The sequence below is a fragment of the Podarcis pityusensis genome, assembly GCF_964106645.2.
Source record: "Podarcis pityusensis genome assembly, chromosome: 1".
Taxonomy (NCBI): Eukaryota; Metazoa; Chordata; class Lepidosauria; order Squamata; family Lacertidae; genus Podarcis; species Podarcis pityusensis.
Window position 1 is genome coordinate 139,231,606 of NC_138028.1, and position 26,772 is coordinate 139,258,377.

Below are 26,772 nucleotides of genomic sequence, written 5' to 3' on the forward strand. Positions count from 1 at the left end.
ATGAATGGTTTTAGCAAAAGCTGCTGATCTTGTGGACAAATAGAGGGTAAATCTGTTTGTCGGCATCCATACCAGAAAACTAGTCAGAAGTAAAGCTATGCACATATTCTAATAGGGATCAACTATAAGCATGCGATAAATATTGATCTAATAGAAAATGAGAACTGTGTTGCTCCTGTTGCATGTTGTATCTCATGTCTGCTGCAGGTGGGAAGTCATGATATTACTGTACATATTTCAAGCTGATTGTTTTTGGTTACTACTCGATTTTTTTTAATGAAAAAAACCATTAATTGTTTTATGTTGTGTTCATTTCATTATTTCCTGTGGGAACAGGTGACTTGAGTGTTTGCAATCAGTTAGTAGCCTTATTGCTACTAACAAGATGACAGTAATGAGTGTAAGAAGTCTTGCCCCCTAGAACTCACTCTCAGTAGGTTCTTTTTAAAAACTCTAGAGGGCTTGGGGGCTGACTTTCATTGAGCTACCAAGTCACCCCTTCCTTCTCTCTTGCCCTTGGAGTGTACTCTTAATCAGTGTTAATGTGGGTCCCACCATGTTTGGGGCAGTTCCCTCTATTGCCTCCCCCCAAGGGTTTTGGCTCGCTCAGTTGAACTCCATCCATAGTCTATGGTCTTCAGAGCTCTACAGGCAAGATACATGTGAAACAATAAATTATAAGTTTAAAAAAATGGTTTGGACTGGCTTAAATTGATTCATAAAGGAAATCAATAAGCCTCAGTGAAAACACATCCACCAGGGAGGAATTTGGGCCATTGACACTGAGAAGTGGGAATGTGTTGCTCTATTTCCATTGCAGGTTTAATATAATAAAGGAAATGTGGAACAGTTTATAAAATTAGATTTAGGCTATTTATTTGTATTCCTGTATGTTATAATCAGACTACTCAAAATGGCATAGATCAGCCTGTTTAGCCTTCGTCGGCTTCAGCTCTCAGTGCAATTGATGAGAGCAATAGACAAGCATACAGATTTCTTGTATTGTATTTGTACATTGTTCTCCTTTGGAGCAGCTTCTCCCATTTCATCAGATGTGGACAATCGATAAGTACGGCTGCACAAAAAATTCACCTGTAAATTTTTTTCAGAGTGAAAGTGGGGAATGGTGGGGAAAAGGTCCATGAAAACACCATTTTTACACACTGTTCACAACCAGCTGCAGCAGAATTTTTAAAAATGTACTTTTAAAATATCCTGGCCCATCAACAATCAGGTAGCAGTCTGATGGTATCATCTCATCTCATAGCCAGTTAAATTTGTCTAGGTGTCAATGTCACAAAGCCAGATTTGAGTGAGGGCAATTTATCCTGCTGCTCATACAGCTGAATGACCAGACATTTCCAGCCTATTTTGCAGCCATCTATTTCTGCAGCCCCAACAGTTATCACACTGCAGAATTCCACTGGTAAGCTCAGGATTTAACCTTAGGCCCTTTTGCTAAAAAAGGAGGATGAATTTCCTGTATGTGCCGTGTACTCCTCCTCCTCCTATTATCATTATTACTTAGTTGATTAAAAAATGAATCTCAAAGCAACTTATAAATATGAACATTAAAAATAAGGGTAAAACAACCTAAAATATACAAGTAGGTCCAACTGTACCTCCCACCACACTAAAAGATGAGCAGAAAATTAATATCAAAAGGTCTGGGTAAAAAATAAGGCTTTTGAGAATGTTTTTGTTCCTAATTTTTGTGTGTGTGTGTTTTATACAAAACTACGTACCTGATACTATGCTAATCAACATGTGTCATATAGATATCTGAACACATGGCGAAGCCAGTATGAAATCATGTAGGAAATCAATGGGCTGGTCAATTTTAGGTCTTTGCGACAGGGGGAAGAGGTTGAGGAGTCATTGGACAGACCTTTCTTGAGTTTGCTCAGAGAAAAAGATATCCTCTTGACAGCCCTTATGTATTGTCATCTTAGTGTTCTGGTTCAAAATGGCCTTATTAGTTTGGACTCAGTTCATATTAAGAAAAGATACAAACCTGCTAAATAACATTCAGCCTTCCTGCACTGGCATCACAGATGACTCTGTACCACCTTGGTCTTTATTTTGTTTTGTTTTGTTGTTCCAGAACAGATTTCCACTTTCTGTTCTACATTAAAGCTCACGTGATACTCCTTAAAATGAAATGGCCAGATATGATTCTGTCCTTTTTTTGCACATATGCTTCCAAAATCTCCCCCAAAGTGGGAAATTGATCACAAAAAGCCTTTATTTTTGGACATGAGTAATTATGCTTTAAATTACTGTTTTACAAACATCATCTCAGTTTATAGCTTACTTGTGCTAATACCCTCAACTGCTCTTTAAAGTCAGACAGTATTTTTATTCTGTATTACAGACAGGCTGAGAATGTGTTCAGATGGGGGTCTTTTGGTTTATATCTCATTCTCTTAACCACCATGCATGCTTCATATGACATTGAGAGAATGAGCTATGAGGGCTTGTCGCAGTTTTTTTTTGTCCCCAGTTGATTGCTACTTTGATACCATCATTTTGGATTTACCTCAATCTTTATTCTGGGAAAAGTGAAATAATCATATAAGCAGTCAGATTTGGCTGTACAATGACATCACTTAGGGCAAACAAAGCCAGTTCAAAGAGAAGGCAATTCTCTCTGTATGATGTTGCCCTCGCTCTGAATCCATAAACACCTTAATTCCTGTTCAAGTTTCCATGATCAAAAAGGGGGCATTTTCACAGAGGGCAAAAGAAATTTGCAAAAAGTGTCCCCTTTGTTTTGGATAAAACCCTATTTAGAGCCACTTGTTTTGCTGGTATAACAGCAGTATTAACTACATGAGCTACAGCTCAATGTGGATTGTGGGATGGTCAAAGAGATTAAAGTTCAGGGCATTGCTTCTTGAACGTGTCACCAACAAACAAAAAGAATTAAACTTGTATGTTTTACTGTTTCAATGATTTGCGTTTAGTGTTAGAGTGAGAAGCTGGGTAGAACTTGAGAACATATATTTTCAACTTGTTTATAATTATAATCTGCTTGACTGTCAATCCATGTGGTAGCAGTCCAAGTTCTTAAATCATTGGTTTCTAAGGAATTATGAATGTCAGAATCTAGTTCCAGGCCAGTAGGAAAATACAGGCTAGGCTTCCTTTCCAAGCCAGGGCCTCACTTTGTTACTGGCCCACATCAGAAAGGAATCCTTAGGCCTGGGCAGATAGTGGTTGCCAAGGTGACCGGGAAGAGTGTGAGAGGACAGGAAAAGGTGTCTTTTACAGGAGGTTTGGGGGCAGATGGGTGCTGAGAAGAAGTAAGAGAACAAAGGCCTGTGAGCTGCTGGGCCGGCCAGAACGCCATGTGGGGGCCTGGATTGGAGAACCATTTTGGCGCTTGCTGGAGGAGCTGCACTAAGAGACTGGAAGCCAAGATGGTCAATGGCTAGTTGCTGTGCTGGCTATGTTCAACCCCTCTGAATACCAGTCTCTGGGAAGTGCAGGTGTGGTTGCTTCCCTTGGCCTTCTGGTTTGCTGCTGTGAGAACAGGATGCTGCACTCGATGGGCCACTCACCTGATCCGACGGGTCTTGCGTTCTCAACTGAGACTAAGAACCACAGCCTTTCTGTGAGGTTATTTGTGGGTGGAGGGGAGAGAAGCCAAAACTAAACGTGCCACGTTGTTCATGAAGGCTGGTCCTGTGAGCAGTTGCGCAATAAGCAAAAATCAACAGGTAAAGCTTTCATACGCATAGAGAGGCAGTGAATAAATGGTTGATCGCTGTCTGCTACACAGTTGTTCTGGAGCGTTAAAGGTTCAGCGCCTCTAACTTCGTGGTAGCCTCTGCTGAGGTGATATATCTAACTGTCTTCAGCTGAACTGAGGATCTGAACCCATACCTAAGATTCATGCACTGTCCTCTGGGCTGCCCTGGATCTTGCCTGCAGAATTCCTTGGGAATCGGGTTCAAGACATGACAACAAGATGCAACACTTTCCCTTAGCACTGTTGTATTAGCAGCTTTCAGGGCCTCTGAGATCATGGCAGTGACTAACTGTTTTGAGTTCCTCCTGACAATTTGTGGTTTTTTTTAAAAAAAGAAAAGCTAAGCTTGCACATGTTTTCTTAGGAGTCTCCTCGCTTTAAGTTGTGACTCATACGAAAACACATGAAACACCTTCTTGTTTCAGATGATAATTAATGAGTGAAGTGAGGGCTGGAACAATCACTTCTACCTCAGTGAACATGTGGGAAAGGCCAAAGTGCTCATGCGGGCTCCAACTCTGACAAACGTTTGTTTCCATCATCTGCTGTGACGGGTCCAATTGCAGCCAGTCTCCCATAGTGCAGCAAACTGGTTGAAGGGACTTGTGATTTGGGTTGTTCCAAAGGCTCTTTTGGGGTGCAAACACAATTTGAATCCAAGTGTTCAGCATATATTTTATTTCCAGTGTTGCGGTGGGGACACCCTGCTTGAAGGTGTAACTTGCAAAGGCAAGTTTTTAAACTAGGCACCAATGCACATCAGTTAATAGCAGCAGTCTCCCAGTTTTCTGCCCTTGGGGGTTGGGGTGGTACAAAGCTTATTTTGAGACACTGGCTGGTTAAAGCCCAGTTCCTACTCTATGCTGTATCTGCACTTGAATTGAAGAAGGTCCTGCTAATAAGCAACTTAGCACTACTGGTCAGCTTCAAGCATAATTTTAATTGGCATACAGAAATCTATTCAGGAATAATTATTTAAACCAACTTAGCTATGAGAACAGAAGCAAAGATATTTGGTTAAAACAAAGCTGTCCAAAAGCAATTTTACATATGTAGTACTTTACCAAGCAAATTAAGAGGCTTGTTGCATGGTTGTGTTTGGAGAATTGTTAAAAGGCATTTAAGTTTTTCTTCACTCTTCTCCCATACTCCCCAGTGAATCACTTTGACTATATATATGTCAACATGCATTTTGCATATGCTGCAGGCAAAAGTCCAACAGGAGGATAATGCTCACATTTATTTGGGTAGTTTGGGAATTAGCTTTTGGTTTGTGGAAAGCGCAGTGATTAGTTTCAGTATGTTGAACTTTGGACTTTATCCAGATGACAGATCTATTAACTTTTACATGCTGGATGACAAAACATTATTCAGATTAGTTGGAGTATAAGCCTGCTTCAGAAGTATCAGTCAAGGTACTCAAGGCTTCCTCCTACAGATAGAACACATGTTACCATGTAGTGGTTGCCATCTAAGGGGGCAGGGGGCAGAGACTCCCCAAAATTTTCAAGGAGGGGGGGCAGTCCCCCTCAAAATTCCACGGCATGCATGCATGATGTCAGCATGCCCTGTGGTGTGCCATGAGGCGTGCTGATGTCATATGCACATGGCATTCTTGCATCGTGTGGCCTCGACCACCTCAGCTGCAGGGCAAGGCAGAGCGCTGGCAGCGCATGTGTTTCTAAATTAATCACTGAGCTATGGGCACTCCCATTGTTTCCCAATTGAAGACAAAGGTAGGAGTTTGTGCTGACAGCAAGTTAAAAGAAAGGCCTTTAGTCAAATTAAAGGCAGCACCCTGGGACCTGGATCCCTTAATTTTAAAAGAAAGCCATGGACAGTGTTTGGAAGACTCATTGTTCTAGCCACATTCTGTGACAGGGAATTTCATTAGTTATTCCAGTGACTATCCCATATCTCTATAGAGAAATTTTTCCTGTGTTTTGTGCCCACTAATCTTCTCCAGTTCATTTACATACAGTACATTAATAATAATTTGTTATGTTTCAGTAGTAAGTGCATTTTTAACATTATTAACTTTTCAAATTTGCAATGAACTTTGGCGCAAGGTGGATTAAAGTATTGAGCCTTAAGCACAAAAAAACTTCATCTCGCTTGAAAGCAAGACTGAACAAGCATTAATATATTATCCTTCCCTTTTCCCTTTTAGGTTAGTTTCTTTTCTCTTTACCATGCTTAAAACGTTCATTCCTCCCCCCTCCTTTTTTTGCAAATTACTTGGCAGTTCTACATTCTCTCTCTCTGTCCTGCAGTGCAAACATTGAAAGTGTGTTAACAATGCATATGGGTGAACACAGGAGCATTACTGTTTTTTATTACTTTATTAACCTATCTGAGCAAGGATCTGAGCAACCTGTGTTTGCTACAGAATCACTGTTCTAGGTCTCACATTACCCTGGTAGCACGACTGTCTCCCTTGTTGCAAAACACATCACTTATGTCATGTGTGTGCATGGCATAATATAGTACCTATGACATACTTTCAGGAGCATCAGACTTGCTTGTGGCACATTTTGCACGATGGTGTGATAAAGCCCTTGTTATTCTTTTCAGTTTGTGTTAAAAAAAATAAATCATGTATTCTGATGATCTCTAAGGAATAGATATGGAAACTTCTTCAAAAAGGATAAGAAAGGTCATGTTATTATTTCCTAGTAATGTAAGTGACATTCTCTAAAATCAGCTTGGACTGATTAAACTACATAATGTAACATGGTCTGTGAAAAGAGGACATGGTGTCGGTCGTCAACTGAACTGATCTGAAGAAAGTTATTGTGGATAAGACACAAAGCCTTGTTACATTCCTGACTCCGCTGGTATCTTGACTTGCCTATTGTGGGGTTCTGATGATATCTTGGGCTCCTTTAATGGCAAAAAAGAAAAAGAAAAAGGTGAGTGAGGTGAATTTATCTTGGATACTAATTGAAAAATTGGGACATGAGTTTTCTTAGGCAACAGCAGCTTGATCAATCAGGTGCAAGAAGTGAGCTGAAAATGTGATGAGGTGATGTTTATATAAATGCATGGATGAAGGTACGCTATTGAATAAACCATTGATAATGTGTGGGCTAAAGTGAATGGGAATACAACGAACACATCCAGATTGCTAGAGTACTACCTAATATATAACCTAAGCAATCCTTGAAGCTGAGCCAGGGCTGGAGCAATAAACATGAATAGTATAAACATGGGCACGCTCAACTCTTTACCCTTGCCCAGTTTTAATAGTTGAATTAACAAGAAAACTCTGTGCACTTTGTTCTCCTCTGAGGACTATTCTTAAGGAGGGGTAATATTGTTAGGATATTTCCGTTCCACCTTTGTGAGTCACAGAGTCTGTGTATTTCCTGTTCACAGGAAGTTTATGTTTTGTCTATTGCTTTCGTTTCTCTCTCTGTGCCTGAGACACCGAAGCAGGCAGTCATGTTTTCTTTGTTCTGACCAACGCTGAATAAACTTGTAAATAATGCTCTCCTGCGTGCATCTTTCGCTGTGTGAATTCTGCTGATAGAGCGTGCATGAGCTCTGGAATGTGGCAAGCTATTTCTGGACCTCGTGTCGCTAATTGCTGATACTGTATCTACGGGAGATCGATGGACGTCCGGAGGCGACGTGGAGTCATGATGGACTTTGTCTCCCTGGCAGTATCCCAACAACAGGTTATGGGCCCAGATTCACGGCACTTACAGGAGAGTAAGACTGCGACAGATTGCTGAGGTATGTGTGGAAAAGTCAAGGCTTTTCGTTGCCGCGGCAAAGTCTCTTTGAACTCCGGCCGGCTAATTGGCCTGGGAGTCGAGCCAAGCAGGCCTCAAGATTTATGAGTAGCCAAGATAAGGAGTCTCTGAAGTGAATAAGGCTCACGGCTCAAGTGAAGAGCTGGAATGGAGATTTTACAAGCTTCTGAAGCTGCTGAGTGCCCAAAGTTAAATCGGCACAATTATGAGACCTGGGCAAAATGGTGTGAAAGTCTACTACGACAGTTTGGAGTGTGGCATACTGTGTGTGAAGCCCCTCCAGTTCCTCTGACAGATAGATGGAGGGCCCAAGATTCAAGGGTCATAGACGTAATTGTCTTATCCGTCTCTCTGGAGGAAATTGCCACGCTAGCTGGCAACACAACTGCACGTCAGATGTGGAATGCTTTGAAGATAGACCATCTGCCAGTCATCCCAGCCCAGAGTTTGACTGCATCGGAGGTCCTGGCTGTTTCCCAGAATGCGAGTGAATGCAGGGATGCCGAGGGCACCGGTTGCAAGCTGCAGGGGGAGCTGACTGTGATTCCAGCCTCCGGGGGAGCCAAGGAATCGGCAGCTGAGAGCTCTGATTCCCATGAGAGCCAAGGTCATATTTGCAGAGGCCGGAAGGCCAGAAGTAAACAGAGACAGATGCCTGCAGATGGCCAGAAGCAGAGGGGGGTTGGAAAGCCCACGCCAGGGAAAAACAAGGCTTTGTTTGCTGGCACTGCTTCTCCAAAGGCTAAAGGCAAGTCTGATGGCCAGGAGCAGGGGGGCAAGCAGCAAAAGCCCACGCCGGTGGAAAACAAGGTTTTGCTTGCTGTAAAAGCTGCTCCAAAGGCCAAAGCCAGATTTATTGTTGATTCGGGATGCACCCGCCATCTGGCAAAAGATAAGCATCTGTTTATCTCCTTCATGCCTCAAGATGGAGAGATCCACCAGGCAGATGGAAAGACGTTGTGAATCGCAGGAGTTGGGACTGTGAAACTGGCAAGTCTGCATACAACCATCAAAGATGTACTTTATGTTCCAGGTGCTGCAGACAATTTGCTCAGTCTCCCACAGCTGACTGGGCGTGGTTTTGAGATTTCCTTCAAGAGGAGCGTCTGTGTCATCAGGAAAGGCAAAGAGGACATTTTGCATGCAAAGTTTATAGATGGATTGTTCTGTATAACTTATGATGACAATGGTGCTGTTGTGTCTAATGCTGATTCTAAGTCCATTAAGTTCACAAAGAGTGGACTTCCGGAGTCAGCGCCATTGGTAATGGCGGAATTCTTCTGACTAGGAGGAATTTGCTCTGTGGGAACCGGGTCTGGCCATCACGGCTAAGGCGGAGACCCTTTAAAAATCACAGGCGGGTGAAGCCTGTGAACGTGGGATTCGGCGGGCACCTTTTGCGCCCCCCTTACTCGTGAGGAACCCCAATTTTGGGGCTCTGGAGCGAAGTGGGGTGTGTGGCGCGGTGCTGTGAATCGACTGCTTTTTCCACGGAGCGAAGCTGCACAGCCGTTGCCGGACAGCGCTGACTTTTTCCTGTGGACAATTGGATTCTAAAAGTAACTACCCGTGAGTAGGATAAATTGGAAGATCTTAAAGGGGAAAAAAAGATTTAATTTGGCACCGAAGCGGGGAGGCTCAAACAGGAAGTCCGCCTTCCGGTTTTGTAAATAGATCAAAGCAAAGAGACTGCAAGCTAAAGTCTCGGAGAATCGATCGGAAAAGACTAATTTCTTAACATTAAAAAGAAAGTGAATTCCCCCCCTTTGGAAGCAGGAGAAGAGGGGGGAAGTTTGACTATATATACCTGCAAGAGAGAGAGGGAAAGAAGCTAAAATTCCACCGCTCAAAACCTGGGAACGGGCTGCCAATAGGACAATAAGACTGCTGTATTTTGAAATGCGTCTTGACCGTGAGTAGACCATCCGCTGACAGTTAACTGAGTAAGAGAGATACATTGTTTTTGCTGCCCACTTTTGACCTTAAAAAGGAGAAAAGTAACTGAAAATGGAAACTAACTTTCTCGTTTGAGTTGTGTTTTAAAAGGTGTTATTTTGGATTAATGCAAGAACAGATATCAACTGTTTCCCCCTAGAGGAAGCTTTTGAAACTGTTACAAGAGTTGATTCAGGGGAATTTTCCACTGTCAAGATAAAGCTGTGTGACTGTGGGATTGACCTTGGGTTTTTTTGTTGTTGTTTTTTTAAAAAAAAGTGTTATGGCAGATGGGAAAGAAAAAGTAGATCCATCATTCCCAGACAAAACAACAAGGTCTGGGAAGAATTGGCTACGAAGAGCGTCAACATAAGAAAGTAGATACTACAAATGCAAAAGTGGATGCTACAAATGCAAAAATGGATGCCACAAATGCAAAAAGTGGATGCTGCAATTACTAAAATTGATGCAAATACAGAAAGTATAAATGAAGGATCTTGGTGAGGTATCCAACTATCTTTCTCTGCAGGTGGAGAGGGACCAAGCAGGTAATTTCCTGGTACACCAAACACAGAAAATTGCTGATGTATTAACCAGGTTGAATTTGGTTGATGCAAACCCAGCAGACACACCGATGCTGACAGGTTACCAGGTAGATAGTACTGCTGAAGCGTTTTCTGACACTACGCTATACAGATGCATTCTAGGCAAGTTGAATATCATTGCTAGATGCTCAAGACCTGACATAGCTGTAAGCACTAACCTGCTTAGCAGACATGCTAACAATCCTACTGTTCAGGATTGGAAAGCTCTGAAGCGCATAGCCCGCTATTTAAAAGGGACTTTGCACTACAGGCTGAGGTTCACCAGTCAGAAGACTGGAAGTCTTGAAATCTTTGCAGATGCTAGTTTTGGAAGTGACACCACGGATGGTATAAGCACTTCTGGAGTATGCTACATGTACAACCACTGTCTGTTTGACTGGCTGTGCAAGAAGCAGACGACAGTGAGCCTAAGTTCCTGTGAACTCAATGCTCTGTCATTTTCACTCATGGATTGTGAATGGTTGATGCAACTATTTAAGGACATCAGAGTTTCTGTGAAATGTCCTATACAAGTGTATCAAGACAATAGATCCTGTTTGGCTTTGCTGAACTCAGAGAGTTGCAAGCAAAGAACCAAGTACTTGCAGATTAAGCTACATCGTGCAAGAGAATGTATTCAGAAAGGACTCATTCAGGTGTCCTACATGCCAGGAAATGAAATTCCTGCTGATCTGTTGTCTAAGGTTGTTAACAGAGAATAACTTAAGGTTTATGTACAGAGGTTGCAATTGGGTTGAAACACAGGTACTACAGGTTACACGGAAAGGGGGAGGATGTTAGGATATTTCCGTTCCACCTTAAAAGGGAGCAGGCTTTGTGAGTCACAGAATCACAGAGTCTGCGTATTTCCTGTTCACAGGAAGTTTATGTTTTGTCTATTGCCTTCGTTTCTCTCTCTGTGCCTGAGACACCGAAGCAGGCAGTCATGTTTTCTTTGTTCTGACCAACGCTGAATAAACTTGTAAATAATGCTCTCCTGCGTGCATCTTTCACTGTGTGAATTCTGCTGACAGAGTGTGCATGAGCTCTGGAATGTGGCAAGCTATTTCTGGACCTCGTGTCGCTAATTGCTGATACTGTAACTACGGGAGATCGATGGACGTCCGGAGGCGATGTGGAGTCTTGATGGACTTTGTCTCCCTGGCAGTATCCCAACAAATATGACTCTGTAAGTGAAGATTCTGAAATCTTAATTAAGGGGGGAGGGAAGAGTGAGATCAGGAACAGGGATACAGTTTATTAAGAAAAGCTCAGAAGAATGTATTAAATGGGAGGACTTTATTTGAAGTGGTATGATTGCTTCTTTCCATGTTCGGGGATGCATCATGTAAATCCCAGTTAAGGGATTTTTAAAAGCCGAATTGCTGGAGTATTTGCCTATGACAGCTATAGTCTTTTGGCACAGAGCACTTAGGAGCTCTTTGGGGCATATGCTTGGGAGTCATTTTTTGCTTAACCTGCCGTCGGCTGATGCTGTGATGTGTGTGCTGAGCTGAAATCGCCTTTTGCAGTCAGTCACTCCCACTGCTTTTCAGGGCTGTGTGATCCAGTGCAAAAAAATTTATCTGAGCTACAATTATTATTATTATTACCTTCCTTCATTCGAAGATTGCAGGGCATTTTACAATATAAAAACACAAAAATACACACCATAATAACAAAAACAATACCCCCCACAGCATATGATGGGTGATAGTTCCAGAGCTGGGTTAAGCAGTAAACTGATTTATTAGTTTTAAATTGTTCTTAAAAAGCTAGTTTACTTTTTTTAAAAAAATAATGATTATGAATTCTCTGGTAAATTCTAGCATTTTGGGGAGCATGTAGGAGCGCACCCCGGAAATGATCTCTTTCAGCTTCTGCCTTCTGGAAGAAGGTACAGGGTTATAAAGACTAGGCCTGAGAAACAGTTTCTCTTCAAATGAGATTTTGGTTTTAAATGCAGTGTAAGGTAGTCTCTGGGACGCAGGTGGTGCTGTGGGTTAAACCACAGAGCCTAGGACTTGCAGATCAGAAGGTTGGCAATTCAAATGCCCACGACGAGGTGAGCTCCCGTTGCTCGGTTCCTGCTCCTGCCAACCTAGCAGTTCGAAAGCACGTCAAAGTGCAAGTAGATAAATAGGTACCGCTCTGGCGGGAAGGTAAACGGCGTTTCCATGCGCTGCTCTGGTTCGCCAGAGCTTAGTCATGCTGGCCACATGACCCGGAAGCTGTACGCCGGATCCCTCGGCCAATAAAGTGAGATGAGCGCCGCAACCCCAGAGTCGGCCACAACTGGACCTAATGGTCCTTTACCTAAGGTAGTCTCTATGGGAGTATATTGTAGAGTGGTACCTCGGGTTAAGAACTTAATTCGCTCTGGAAGTCCATTCTTAACCTGAAACTGTTCTTAACCTGAAGCACCACTTTAGCTAATGGGGCTTCCCACTGCCGCTGCACCACCGGAGCACGATTTTTGTTCTCATCCTGAAGCAAAGTTCTTAACCCGAGATACTATTTCTGGGTTAGCGGAGTCTGTAACCTGAAGCGTCTGTAACCTGAAGCGTCTGTAACCCGAGGTACCACTGTATTTAATTATGGTGTATCAGAGTTTTTAGGGGGTTAACCAGGCTGGGATAGCTGGGATAGCAGGCTTGTTGGTTTCTGAATGTCTTATGTAGATTTTCAGTTTCGTTGTTCTGTATGGGACAATGACAATAAAGATTATCGTATCGTAAAAAGTCCAGAGCATATATTTAAATAAATACTCAGGGAGAAGCTTGGTTGGAAGATGGGGTAGAATATTTAAATGGGGTAGAATACTTTAAATAACTTAACAGAATAACCTAAGCCTTTAGAGATGAGGAAAGGCACAAAGTGGGCTGGTACAGTCAACCTCAGTTCCCAAATGGCTCTGTTTTCGAACGTTTCGGCTCCCGAACAGTGAAAACCCGGAGGGAAATGCTCCAGTTTTTGAACTTTTTGGAAGCTGAATGTCTGGCGTGGCTTCAGCTTGAGGGCAGGAAGCTCTTGCATCCCATGGGAAGCCGTGCCTCGGTTGTCGAACGTTTCTGAAGCCGAACGGGCTTCCGGAACGAATTACATTTGACAGCCAAGGTTTGGCTGTAGCAGAGTAAATAATTTTCCTCAGATTCTGCTTTCTCTGTCAAGCTATCCTCCAGCAGAAAATTCAGGTCAGTAGGTTTATTTGCTGGCACCTCATTCTCTCTTGCTGCCTGTCTGCCTGCTGTGTTACTTTGAAAACGAGCTCTCTGAAATAAAGAAGAATCCTTCCCAAGAGCAGAGCAGACAGACATGTCAAGTAATGATAGGGGTGCTTATCCAAGTGCCCACCAAGCCAAAACACAGCTGCTGTTTCACAAAATAGACTTGTCAGCTGCAAGAGCACCCCCACCCCCATGCAGTCAGGTCTGTTGTGGGAAGGGGAGTGCTGCTGATTAATGAAAGCATTCCCTACTGTACTTGCATTATCTGTGCTTAGAGCAATGTGGTCAAGCATTTAAGGCCCTTAACCAATATTGATGAAGATGGTAAGTTCAAGTTTGAGAACATGGTTTTTGAATTGGCTCCAGCATGCATATTTGGTCTTGCTGAGACTAACTGGTAGCAGTGAGATGTAATGGGTAAAGTGTTGGGCTTGGGGTACAAATCCTTCCTCAGGTACAATGTTCACTAACCTTAGGTAGACATTGTCTCTCTGTCTGACCTACCTCACAGGATTTAAAATACGATACTTGGAGTTCCTTTGAGGATAGGATAAATAAAATATGTCTTATTTACCTCTTACGGTAACGTAAAACAAATTAATATTCACTATGAAGGATTTCTGACAAAGTGTGAACATGTGAGAGTGTTGGAAAGAGTTTGAAGTTGCTGCTTGTTACTCTGAACTCAAATGAGACTGAAATGTCACTCAGACGTATGAATTCCTGCTTATATTCAAAAGAATTGCTTGGCCCTTTGATGCAAAATGTAGGTATGAATTAAATTATATAAATCAGATGATAAAATTGGCAGATTGCAATGGTTTGATCCTAGTTGACATCTGCTGTCATTATGGGTGTGACGTGATAGATTTGATTCACTGCTTGTAACTCTCCTTGGAGAAAATCCGTAAATTTCTTATTTTCTAGTGTACATTAAGAATTGGGTAGATGTTAACAGGAGCCATTTTTTAAAGTGAGTATTCCTATGGCTGTCGAAATATTGCTGAGGAAGACTGACATCTGCCCAGCAGAGATTAAAATCAAAGTGAATCATTTATCATATGGGTGTGCCCCTGATACAGCATACCCTGCAACATTTCTCAAATGAAAATAGGAACATCTTCTTCTATGCTTTTTCCGCATTTGATCTCCTGCATTTATTGGTCATCAATAAATTTTAGCTGTAAGCTGCCTTGAGTTCCTGTCAGGGAAAAAGGCAGGAAAATAACAACAACAACAACAACAACAACAACAACAACAACAACAACAATAAATAAATAAATAAATAATATGACCCAGTTACCTGAAGGTAAGCCCCATTAAATACAGCGAGACTTCCTTCTGAGTAACCAGGGGAAGGCTCAATTTACAATAAAGGAATAAATACTCCCCGCATTTCCTTAAAAATGGTTGGCTGCGGAAGCATTGCAATTAAAGAATGTAAAGTGGATTGGTCATATTTTCTTTCAAAATTATAGGAAGGGCTTCATATGCCAGCTTCTCTATTTGGTGCAGGGATTTTATTTTCAGTATAAACAGGGCTCCGTTTTTGCACCAGCACCTGCGGGCGCGCACACACACACACCATTTTTAATTGTTCACCGAGATGTGGAGGGGAGGAAAAAGGAAAAGCAGAACATTCTGGGATAAAATCAGAAACTGAGATAGCTTCCATAATTTCCATAATTTCAGGACTGTCCCTGGAAAATCAGAACACTTAGTATGATACAGGTGTGGGGAACCTGTGGCCCTCCAGAAGTTGCTGATCTAAAACTCCCATCAGCTCCAGCAAAGCATGGCAAGGGAGCAGCTGGAGAGCCAAAGGTTCCCCACAAATTCCCTAACCAACAATAGATGAAGAAGAGTCAATACTCTGCCCCAAAGCAGGTGCCTGGTGGGTTCTTTTAAGATGACACATAATCTCAGTGCTCTTCTGTGAACTTCCTCATGTGTATATAGGAACATATTGTGGAAGAAGGATACCAATGTAGTGCCCTCCAGATGTTGTGGGCAAATTCACATCATCCCTGACCATTGGCCATGCTGGCTGGTGCTGAGGACAGCATGTTGGCTGCTTCTCTTCTAGAACTTTAATGGGATTGCTGCTAGTGATAGAATTCCTTTTTTTTTTTTAAATGATGTTTATTGAAATTTCAAAAAATACAAAGCTTACACAAAAACAAAAAATAAAAAATACAAAAGCTTACACAAAAAAATACAAAAAATAAAAATAAAAATATGAGAAAATAGAAGATACAGAAGAAAAATAAAAGAAAACAGAACAAATTCATTATTTTCAGATCCTTAACTGTCATTACCTTCTTTCTTAGACCTCCTCCTCCTCCCTTCCTTTGTATTCTAGTTATTAATTATCCCAGCAAATCCTTTCCTTTCCATATTTCAAAAAAAATAAAACATAAAAGAAATTCTCAACTAATTTAATCCTATCTTTCTATAATAAAATAAACCTTAAAGTTTAAAATTTAAGTCTTAACTTTACCAGCTTCTTGTGTTCATAATGTTCTTTCATAATTCTTTATGCATCTTTACTAAAGCCAGGTAATTTCTTCCAACATTTTTCTATCATTCATTTTTCTATCATTCTATCATTCATCAACTTTATAAAACATTCTATTAGTTAAAAAAAAGAGAGAGAAAAGCATATAAACAAGTCCAATCTTTATCCAACGTCCCTTCCTCCTGGTTCCGGGATTTGTCAGTCCTTATTCCTCAATCTAACCCGGTGACCTTATGTCCGAGGCCCTCAGGTCACTTCCATGGCCCTTCCGCGGCTTTTCTTCATATTTGTGGCTGTAGTCACTTGCTCGTGATAACTCCAACTTAGTAGTGTTTTTAGCCCTTCTCATCAGATCAGACCCTTTTCCATATTCATCGCTGCATTTCATGTAGTATTTAAGAGCATGCTTCAAGGGCCCTCCGAAATTGTGGGCCCCCACAATTCCAAACATATCGCAGCCTGTTACTGTATTTAAAAAGTCCAGATATCCCGACATAGGGGGGTCAATCCAGCCCCCCATTTCCAAACCACACCGAACTTTCCCTTCCCAGATCTGGTTTTTTCCAAGTTCCTTTGTCAAATCCGAAGGATCAAACTCCTGTTGGGACTGTTGTTTCAAGACACACTCCTGATTTAATGCCACAAACCCCTGTTCTGTCAAAACACACTCCTGGTTTGAGTCCTGGATAGACTCCACATATATTCCCACAGTCTGGTCAAAACCTTCCACTGCCTGTCTAAGATTTCCAGTCGAATTGGCCATCCGGTTCACCTTATCATGTAATTCTTCCAGTAGAGTATTTGTTTTATTAAGCAGGCACACTACAACTTCTGAAAACATTGTCACGCTTTCCCACGGTTATTTTGTAGCTAAGTCCTTGGAATTAGTTACAGTTTCAAAGGCTCCCCCTAGGGGGAAGACTTATATTTGTTTTTGCTACATTTCCAAAATACTTGAAATACTTTGTCCATATATATTCCTTTAAAATGCGAAAGGGAACAGTAAAGTCACAAAGATTCTCTTCTTTTAGCTATCTGTCACACACAGTTATCTTGATAAATTCACGTCAGTCCTGACTTCCCCGCTCCAGGATCAGGATGAAAATAACTTCCTTTTACTACTTCAAGTAGTCCAAAAAAATATTCCCAATTTAGAATGTTGGAATCCACTCTTTTAAAAGCGATTTTCAAAGCTCTAGTGTAAATTGCCTTTGCTTTGTTCTATTTACAAAAGAACGGAAGGGTGACTTCCTGTTTAGCCCTTCCCGCTCCGTACCAAATTCAATAGATTTTTTTCTTTTCTTTTTTATAGTCCAATTCTGTCCTTTTCACAAATCTTCATTTACTGTCCCATTTGTTCAAATTCTACGTACTCACCGGTATTTGTTTTAAAGTCCGAATTGTCCAGGAAAAAAGGCAGCGCTCTCCGGCAACAGCTACGCGGCTTCACTCCACAAAAGAAGCAGACGACTCACAGCACAGCGCCACTTCCCCGCTCTGTTCCGGAGCCCGTTGCCGGGTTCCTTTGCAGATTGGGGGGGGGCGCAAACAGTGCCCGCCGAGTCCCAGGGTCACAGGCTTCACCCGCCTGTGATTTAAAGGGTCCCCGCTGCGCCAAAGCGGTGTTAGACCCAATTTATGTGGAGCAGATTCCCTCCGAATTAGAGGGAATCTGCCATTGCCGTTGGCGCCACCTCTGGAAGTCCCTAGTGATAGAATTCCAGGTTTCCATTAGTCAGCGGCTTTTATCATCCAAGCTTCTACGCATCTCAATTATTTCTTCATTCATTTATTGCATTTATAGCCTGCCTCTCCTTTTAGGAGCTCAAGGAAGCATTCATGACACTTTCCCCTCACTTCCAAAGGGTATAGGAATTGTATAGCTGGATATCCATACTATCAGCAGTAAAGGTCCAGGGTGACAATAAGCTACAATCAAATTTGATGTGGCAGTCTCTATACCTGACCATTGCAGATGCTGGCTGGGGCTGATGGGAGTTGTAGCCCAAAACATCTAGAGGTCCCCACATTGCAGTGATACACACACACACACACACACACACACACACAACACATATAGCATATAGCATATAGCATATAACACCCAGTTGACCTTGACCATGGCTTAGCTTGATGTCTGATTGAGCCCATGAGCCTGGGACTAGTAAGACATGTGCATAAGCAGAGTAGGCAGAGTAGTCTGTCTCTAGCATACCCACCTGTACAGGGACTCAGGAAACATTGTAGTGCGCTTATGTAGCATAATCATGTGGTTGTGTGTTAGGAAAATAGATGCCCTATTTCAGTCCATATGATTTCTCACAGAAAACACAGGTAGGTTGTTTCTGACCACATACATCTTGTTTATCTGTGCAGCCATAGGGAGTCATTGTGCAGTAACGGCCCAAGCTGTTTGTACATGACAAAGGCCATATGCTCTCAGTGAATGTTAATGCTTTCACGGTTTGAAGTGTTCTCAGAGTTGAAAAAGCATAGTCCTGATTATTGCTCCGCCTCCAGAAGACCCTGTGCAATAGGGGTAGGAATGCTGAGCTGATGGAAAATAAAACTAGAAAGCCAGCTATAACCCATGGTTTGCCGGCATATCCAGGCTTTCAGATTATAGGACTGAATTCAATTAAATCCTGTGCAGAGTAGACCCACTGAAATTAATGAACCTAAATTCAGTGAGTGTACTCTGAGTAGGACTAGCAGTGACCATCACCCATAGTTTGGGTTCCCAGTTGTGACTAGTGTGGACTATGGTGGTGTGACATGAGAGTTGAGCCATTGTTTCCTTTTGAAAAAGAAAGAACCAATGCGTTCTTTGAGCATGTAATACCTTCACTCCTAGCTTGCATCAGGTCCTGCACTTCTGCAGACTCTACGATGATGTAGAGTGGAGAAACTCCAAATCAGCAACAGGGACTTTTTATTTTTGCACATTAGGCTCAGTCACACGTAAAAACCATTCACATTGATTTGGGATTGTATCCTAAGCTGTTCAGCTTGGTGGCAAACCGGGAAGTAGGAGAGAAGTCCCATGCTCTTGATTTTATTGGTCTCATAAAGTGTTGTAAGAATTTACAAGCACTCGTTGCATCATAAATTACAGATAATAAAATAGCAGGTGGCACATCTTTCAAGCAGTGTATTAAAATTATTCCTCTTGGCAGGATCAGCAAAACAACCCTCAGACTCACCCCTGCCTGAGTGGCTACAAAGCAAAGCACGTTGTTATTTCAGAGAGATGTAATTTTAATGACAACTCTGCCATGCTGCTCTCTGCAAAGCATTTGTAAGTGCCCCACGTTAATTATAAGTTTCAACATCTTCCTCAGCTCCTCATTTATATCATGTGGGCAATAATTGCAAAGAACAAGCATAATTTATGCAACAATTATTACATTGGTTTGGATGGCAGTGACCGAACTCTCTCTGTGTGTGAAGCTGTTCTGTATTAATCTGATAGATTAAATTTTCTCTCGTTGGAGTGTTTCTGCACTGTTGATCTCAAACCAGAAGTTAAAATCATAAGTAAAACTAAATCCTACGGCGTGTCAGATTTGATCTGAAGAGGGGCAGCGGGGAAACACAGCAATTTTTAAAGCATTGGTGAAACGGATGAGGACCGTGGTTCTCATTTTTACTTTCTTTCTTTGCAGACCACTTCAAAAGCGCAGGTGGTTTCAGTGGACCACTTAAAATAAAAATGTTCTTCACCCACAGCACAATCGGTATTGCATTATGAAAATCATAGGCCCTAAGTCAGGCCACTGAAAAGTGTCCCTGTACTTGGTAGAGTTTTAGGGAAAAATTAGTAGAGTCTACCAGTGTCATATTATGAAAATTCCCTCCCCCCACTGATCTCTGTTGTCAGAAGAAGAAGAAAAATTAAGTGCAGATATTCTCAACTGTTCTGCAAATCTTTCTGCATACCAAATGAATGGAACTCCCACATCACACTTCAAAAATCCCTGTTCTAGGGTATCCAGGGAAGCCTCTTGAAAATTGGCAGGGTGGTCAATGGGCTTTTTCTCCAATGACTATGGTTGTGAGTGGCTGCTGGAGTCCTCAGTTTCACTAATGCAGATTTTTGAAAGATTGCTTTTTGCTTCAGTGTTGACCTGCGTGCATATACTCTTTAATTGTTATTATTTTGTAGAATGCCCCTTACTGGAGCTATTCTCTGCCACTGTGCATGCCCTGCAGCATATCCAAATCTGCTCCAGAGGGAGGACAGTCCCATTTCGCAAACAGAAGTCATTCTGCTTGCCTAATGAGTTTCTTAGTGCTACACTGTATACAACCCATAATACCAGTTATTACCCCTTCACACATGGAAGCGTCTACATAAGCCTTATTCAGGTGTTCTCACCCCCCCTTCCCAGGTATAATAACACAAATGCGAGGGAGGGGGTGAGTCCACTAGCTCTGCCCCTCATTTCTGCCCCCCGGGAGTTGGAGGGGTAGCCTCTGAAGTGGAGATCTCCTTCTACTTGTGGGGGATCCTTGTGTAATTTGGCATACTGATCTTCCAGGAGTCTCTATTACATAGGGAGTCTACACAAAGACAGCAGGCTCCCCACTGCCTCCAGCAGTTCGCCTCCGACTAACGGAAAATGAGAAGGGTGGAACTGAGGATGGGGCAGAGCTAGCATGCTCATCCCATTCACACTCATGTGATTCTAATTGAATGGGGGATTAGAAAGTCTGGGTAGGGCTATTGTGTGTGTGTGTGTGTGTGCGCGCGCATGTGCATGCATGCGCCAAACCTAAGAAACATTAGGAAAGAAAAAATTCTTCGGAGATTTATAGGGACATAAACACAATGAACTGCTTAAAAGAAAAGGCATTAGTCCTGCAGGTATTAGTCCTGGATGGTTTTGTTAATCCTGACATCTGTAGCAGCCCCATATTAGGTGAATGCTATGCCTGTAATATGTAAATTAGGTTTAATTAGCCTTCCATATAGCTTTAAGCCATTTAAAATCAGACCTGGCCTTGGGGGGAAGTTTACAAGTGTTAATTTGTTTGTTTCATTTCTTATAAAACAACTGGACCAAGCAAACCTAATCTTTTTCTTATTATCTTGATCATTTAGAAGCTGCAGATCTTACAGTGTTTTGGATTATATCTGTGCCTAAGAGCCATCTCTTCAGCTAATAACTATTTATGCAGCTACTTGCTGTATCCCCTGAGCTAAACCATGTTGAATTATTTTTGCTGCAGTGGCACATCAGAAGGCATGGCAAGGCCGCTAATGCTGAAGGCACTCAGATGTCTCCACTGTATTGATTATTCTGCTGAGCCAGAGGAAGCTTAATTAATTTGTTTTAAAATTCCTCTGCATACCATGGATGGGTGTTACAAATCAATGTGAGCTACAGCCTCGATTCCAATCAGCTCATTATAATGCAGCTAATTACTGCATTGAGATGACTGGGGCCTTTTACTGGGGGGCTTTGCAGAAAGATGGCAGCAGCCTTGCTGTCATAATGTTTGTTATAAGGCTTCCCCATTCAAGGTTCTCTGGGGAAAACATCCTCCTCTTCCCCACGATGCACACAGGTTTGTTCTTGCCCTGAAAAACAGTACCCTCTCGCAGCATGAGCTGTTTGTGCCAATGCAAACCAGTTTTGAAATGTATAACAAATGAGAGATCACTGACAACATTTTGCATATTATATGACATCAGGTTGTTGCCAAGTGCTCACTCAGTAATCCTGGCTCTCTGTACCTGCATGAGACACATGTTTCCAAAATTGTGTTTGTCTGAGTCATGCTTTAGGTGCACACTTAGAATGATTTACATACACACCTAAAATCCATGATGTACGAAGCATGCTTTTTAGGAGGCTCTTCAACCCCCCCCCCAAAAAAACCAAGCTAGCTTCAAAGTAAACATCACCATTTCCCAACAACATTAAACATATCAACTCTTCCAAGCCTGCAACCATACATTGGTTAAGAGGAGTTATTGCAAAGCGGTGTTTCATTGTCTAAGTGGAAGGTGATTTCTTTTTAAAATCTTGTTTACCTTCACAACATCCATGTGCGATTGCTTGTCCCTTTTTTGCAGAACTGATGTTGGGGGCGGGGAGGTGTGAGCAAAGGCCACTCACTAAATTGGTAGTTGTGCAAAGAAGTTAGACCTTGTCTCTCAGATCTAAATCTTCAGTGTTTCTACTAGGGACCTTATGGTTTGCAGTGAGCTTTTTTTATTAGCTCACAGGCCTTCATTTCCCTTAGCATTCCTCTGGCTCCATCCTTTACCTCTTCACACATCCATGTTCTTCAGTAAGCCCTTGCTCCTTGCTGTTGGTTTTCCTCACTGTAGCTAGACTTTGCCACTGATGGAGAGAGGTCTGGTATGCATGGCCTGCTTTCAGACATACTCTCTGTACACTCCCACCCCATTTGTACTTTATGGGTATAGGCAAGACTGTTGGGTAAAATGTGCATTCGCCCCAACAATATCTGAAAAAAAATCAGTCTATTGTGATTATGTTGTTTAGTCGTTAAGTCGTGTCCGACTCTTCGTGACCCCATGGACCAGAGCACGCCAGGCACTCCTGTCTTCCACTGCCTCCCGCAGTTTGGTCAGACTCATGTTTGTAGCTTCGAGAACACTGTCCAACCATCTCGTCCTCTGTCATCCCCTTCTTCTTGTGCCCTCAACCTTTCCCAACATCAGGGTCTTTTCCAGGGAGTCTTCTCTTCTCATGAGGTGGCCAAAGTATTGGAGCCTCAGCTTCACGGTCTGTCCTTCCAGTGAGCACTCAGGGCTGATTTCCTTAAGAATGGATACGTTTGATCTTCTTGCAGTCCATGGGACTCTCAAGAGTCTTCTCCAGCACCATAATTCAAAAGCATCAATTCTTCGGCGATCAGCCTTCTTTATGGTCCATCTCTCACTTCCATACATCACTACTGGGAAAACCATGGCTTTAACTATATGGACCTTTGTTGGTAAGGTGATGTCTCTGCTTTTTAAGACGCTGTCTAGGTTTGCCATCGCCTTTCTCCCAAGGAGCAGGCGTCTTTTAATTTCATGACTGCTGTCACCATCTGCAGTGATCATGGAGCCCAAGAAGTAAAATCTCTCACTGCCTCCATTTCTTCCCCTTCTATTTGCCAGGAGGTGATGGGACCAGTGGCCATGATCTTCGTTTTTTTGATGTTGAGCTTCAGACCATATCTTGCGCTCTCCTCTTTCACCCTCATTAAAAGGTTCTTTAATTCCTCCTCACTTTCTGCCATCAAGGTTGTGTCATCTGCATATCTGAAGTTGTTGATATTTCTTCCGGCGATCTTAATTCCGGCTTGGGATTCATCCAGCCCAGCCTTTCGCATGATGAATTCTGCATATAAGTTAAATAAGCAGGGAGACAATATACAGCCTTGCCGTACTCCTTTCCCAATTTTGAACCAATCAGTTGTTCCATATCCAGTTCTAACTGTAGCTTCTTGTCCCACATAGAGATTTCTTAGGAGACAGATGAGGTGATCAGGCACTCCCATTTCTTTAAGAACTTGCCATAGTTTGCTGTGGTCAACACAGTCAAAGGCTTTTGCATAGTCAATGAAGCAGAAGTAGATGTCTTTCTGGAACTCTCTAGCTTTCTCCATAATCCAGCGCATGTTTGCAATTTGGTCTCTGGTTCCTCTGCCCCTTCGATTATAGTGACTGACAAACAGAGAATACGTGTTACTAAAGCCCACCAACTTGTCTATTATCCAATAAATCATATTTCTGATGAAGCAAACCCAAGTGGTTAAAGCCAAGCCAGCAAAAATACTCATCAAAAATACACAGAAGTGCAGTCCAGGATGAAAATGACCTAGAGGCAAATCTGTAGAGTTGGAAGGAAACACAAGGGTCATCTAGTACAACCCCCTGCAATGCAATGCAATCTTTTGCCCAACATCGGGTTCGAATGCATAACCCTGAGATTCTCTACCAACTGAGCTGTATCCATTCAGCATATTGTCCAGATAATAATAAACATTTTGTAAATAACTTGTTTCTGAATGAAATGAAACGTATCTGTTTTTCGCAGGAAATCTTTAGTCATTCAAATTTATCCATTCATTTACAGGCAACTGAGGCTTTTATTGGTGTCCTGAAAACGGAGTACAGGAACCTTCGATTGGTACTACCCATATAAATAGGTAACCCAGTTTATCATGCTATTGTTTTATTTTAAAACACTTCTTTATTTTATCCGCACAATTCAGCTTAAGCATCTATTTTGCTCCCCAAGGAGACTTGCATCCACAGTATGGTCATTTAGGTTCCACACTAATTTATAGGCAAGTATCCAACAAAGTTGTCCCATTAGCTCAAAGACCTCCACCTGTACTATGGAATGTCCTCTCCCTCTCCCTTTGTGCCCTTGTACCCTTCCAGTCTGTTATGGATATCCCCACCCCCAACCATCATCTGGAACAGATTTGGGGGGCACACATGGAGGGGAGAGGAAGTCCCATTTTACTGGCAGAAGTCCTTGTTATAACAGGATGAATTTGTTGGATGCAATCCTAGGCTACCAGATTTTAATGATCCAAGTATTTTTAACCAATGGGCAGATTTGGTATGTCAAGTTCCTTATACTTCACTTTTGTCATGTTATATTTTAGCTATATTGTTGGGCACCCTGGAAAACAAAATTTATACTACAGTTGTGGGATACAAAGGTTGCAGGCAGCTTTACCTGCAGCAATTGCATGTTGATTGCCCTCTTAAAAGACAAAGTCCAGCAACTGGAGGAACGTGTAGCTACGCTCCAAAGAATTAGGGAGCTGGAGCTTTTCTTGGAAGCAACAGAGCACAACGTCTCCACCAAGGAGGAGACAGGGGACTCCCCTGACAAGGAGGCTAGTACACCAACACAGGAGCCAGATATATGGAGAAACGTGACTCAAAGAAGTAGGAGGCCCAGGGTTCGCTCTGATTGTTTAGAAATACACAATCGCTTTGAGGTCCTCTCCCCTAGCATGGAAGACAAAGAGCAGACTCCATTTGAGGATCTCTTCCTCATTACAGTAGATCAGGTATATGAAGACGAGCAGCAAAGTCAGTCCTCAGGGAATGTGCAGGCGACCTTGGAACGGACAGCTCACGGAAGAACCCCGACCAAACCTAAGAGGAGGCGTGTAGTGGTGATAGGGGATTCCCTACTGAGGGGAACAGAAGCAGTGATCTGTGGGCCTGACAAGATGTCTCGGGAAGTGTGCTGTCTCCCCGGGGCTAAGATCCAAGATGTAACTAAACGACTGCAAGGAATCATAAAACCCACTGACAAATACCCCTTCCTCTTGGTTCATGTGGGAACTAATGACACTGCAAGCAATAGCCTCCAGAAGATCAAAAGAGACTACGAGGCTCTGGGCAGGAAGTTGAAGCAATTAAATGCACAAATTGTCACCTCATCTGTCCTCCTAGTTGAACGACGTGGCCCAGGGAGAGAGGGAAAAATAGTGGAAGTGAACAGCTGGCTTCGCAAATGGTGTAAACAGGAACAGTTTGGATTCTTAGATCACGGATTGCAGTTTCTTGAAGATGGACTTCTGGCAAGCGATGGGCTGCACCTCACAACGGTTGGGAGGAATGTTTTTGCCAAAAATCTCAGAAACCTCATCAGGAGGGCTTTAAACTGACTAATGTGGGGGAGGGAGACAGTGCTCCTGAAGGTAGGAGTCTATCAATTGATGAAGATGATCATCCAAATGTCATAGACCAAATGGAGCAAACAGCACGCAGACCTAGTGGTGGGAGGAAAAAATCCTTAAATAAGAGACACGGGGGAATGATTAATGGACTTCAATGTCTGTACGCGTAATGCGCAAAGCATGGGAAATAAACAAGATGAGCTTGAGCTCTTGGTACAGCAAACTAACTATGACATAATAGGCATCACTGAAACCTGGTGGGATAAGTCCCACGATTGGAATGTAATAATGGGGGGATACAATCTATTTCAGAGAAACAGACCAGACAAGAAAGGAGGAGGTGTGGCGTTATATGTCAGGGATGTGTATACCTGTGAAGAGATCCAAGATTTAGAACCTCAAAGCCAAAGTGAGAGCATTTGGGTCAAAATTAAGGGAGAGAAGAATAACAGTGACCTCATTGTGGGAGTTTACTATAGATCCCCAAGCCAAACGGAGGACATAGATGATGCCTTCCTGGAACAGATGGCCAAGCATGCAAAAGGAAGGGAGATAGTAGTAATGGGGGACTTCAATTACCCGGATATTTGTTGGATGTCAAACTCAGCCAAGAGCATAAGGTCAAACAGATTTCTCACTGGCCTTGCAGACAACTTCATTGTCCAGAAAGTGGGAGAAGCAACAAGAGGAACAGCCATTTTAGATCTGGTCCTAACCAATGTTGATGACCTGGTTAGTGGGGTAGAAGTGGAAGGATCATTAGGTGCGAGTGATCATGCTCTTCTGAAGTTTACTATACAGCGGAAAGGAGCAGCCAAGCATACTAGGACTCAATTTCTTGACTTTAAGAAAGCCGACTTCATAAAACTTAGGGAAGTGCTGGGTGAGATCCCATGGACAGTAATACTAAAAGGAAAGGGAGTTCACGATGGCTGGGAGTTTGTTAAGAGGGAGATACTAAAAGCACAACGTCAGGCAATACCAATGAGACGGAAACATGGAAGGTGCCTAAAGAAGCCAGGGTGGCTATCTAAAGAACTTTTAACTGAGTTAAGATTAAAAAAGGATGTGTACAACAAATGGAAAAGGGGGGAAACCACCTGTCAGAGCTGCTTCCAGATCCTAGCTCACAGAGGATCACGCTAGCCAGCGATCATTAAATAAAAGTCTTTATTGAGTTACAGTTTCCATTCTCAAGCTGCTGCGTGCAACTCTACGTCTCATGGTTAGATCGGCGAAGCCCCATCTGAGTCTCCGCCCCTTGTACACCAACTTAATATCCTAGCCTTGCTCCACCTTTTCCGCCTGACTGTTCTTCTCT

At 42.5% G+C, this 26,772-nt stretch overlaps 1 protein-coding gene and 1 long non-coding RNA gene across 34 annotated transcripts in view; one reads left to right on the top strand and one right to left on the bottom strand.

The window, feature by feature from the left end:
• Positions 1 to 26,772, top strand: part of MAP2 (microtubule associated protein 2) — a 232,167-nt gene that overhangs the window by 74,979 nt on the left and 130,416 nt on the right. For 31 of the 33 annotated variants that reach the window (XM_081015216.1, XM_081015194.1, XM_081015197.1 and 28 more), the window contains one exon: positions 23,879 to 23,951. The exons of the other annotated variants lie outside the window; for them this stretch is intronic. The gene's annotated coding sequence lies outside the window, so the exon portion shown is untranslated. The remainder of the gene's footprint in view (positions 1 to 23,878; positions 23,952 to 26,772) is intronic. 33 annotated transcript variants of the gene reach the window in all.
• On the bottom strand, positions 860 to 3,721 carry LOC308484831. Its single transcript, XR_013990135.1, has 2 exons — positions 3,168 to 3,721; positions 860 to 1,092 (listed from the first exon to the last, which is right to left on the bottom strand). It is a non-coding gene; the product is annotated as an uncharacterized lncRNA (long non-coding RNA).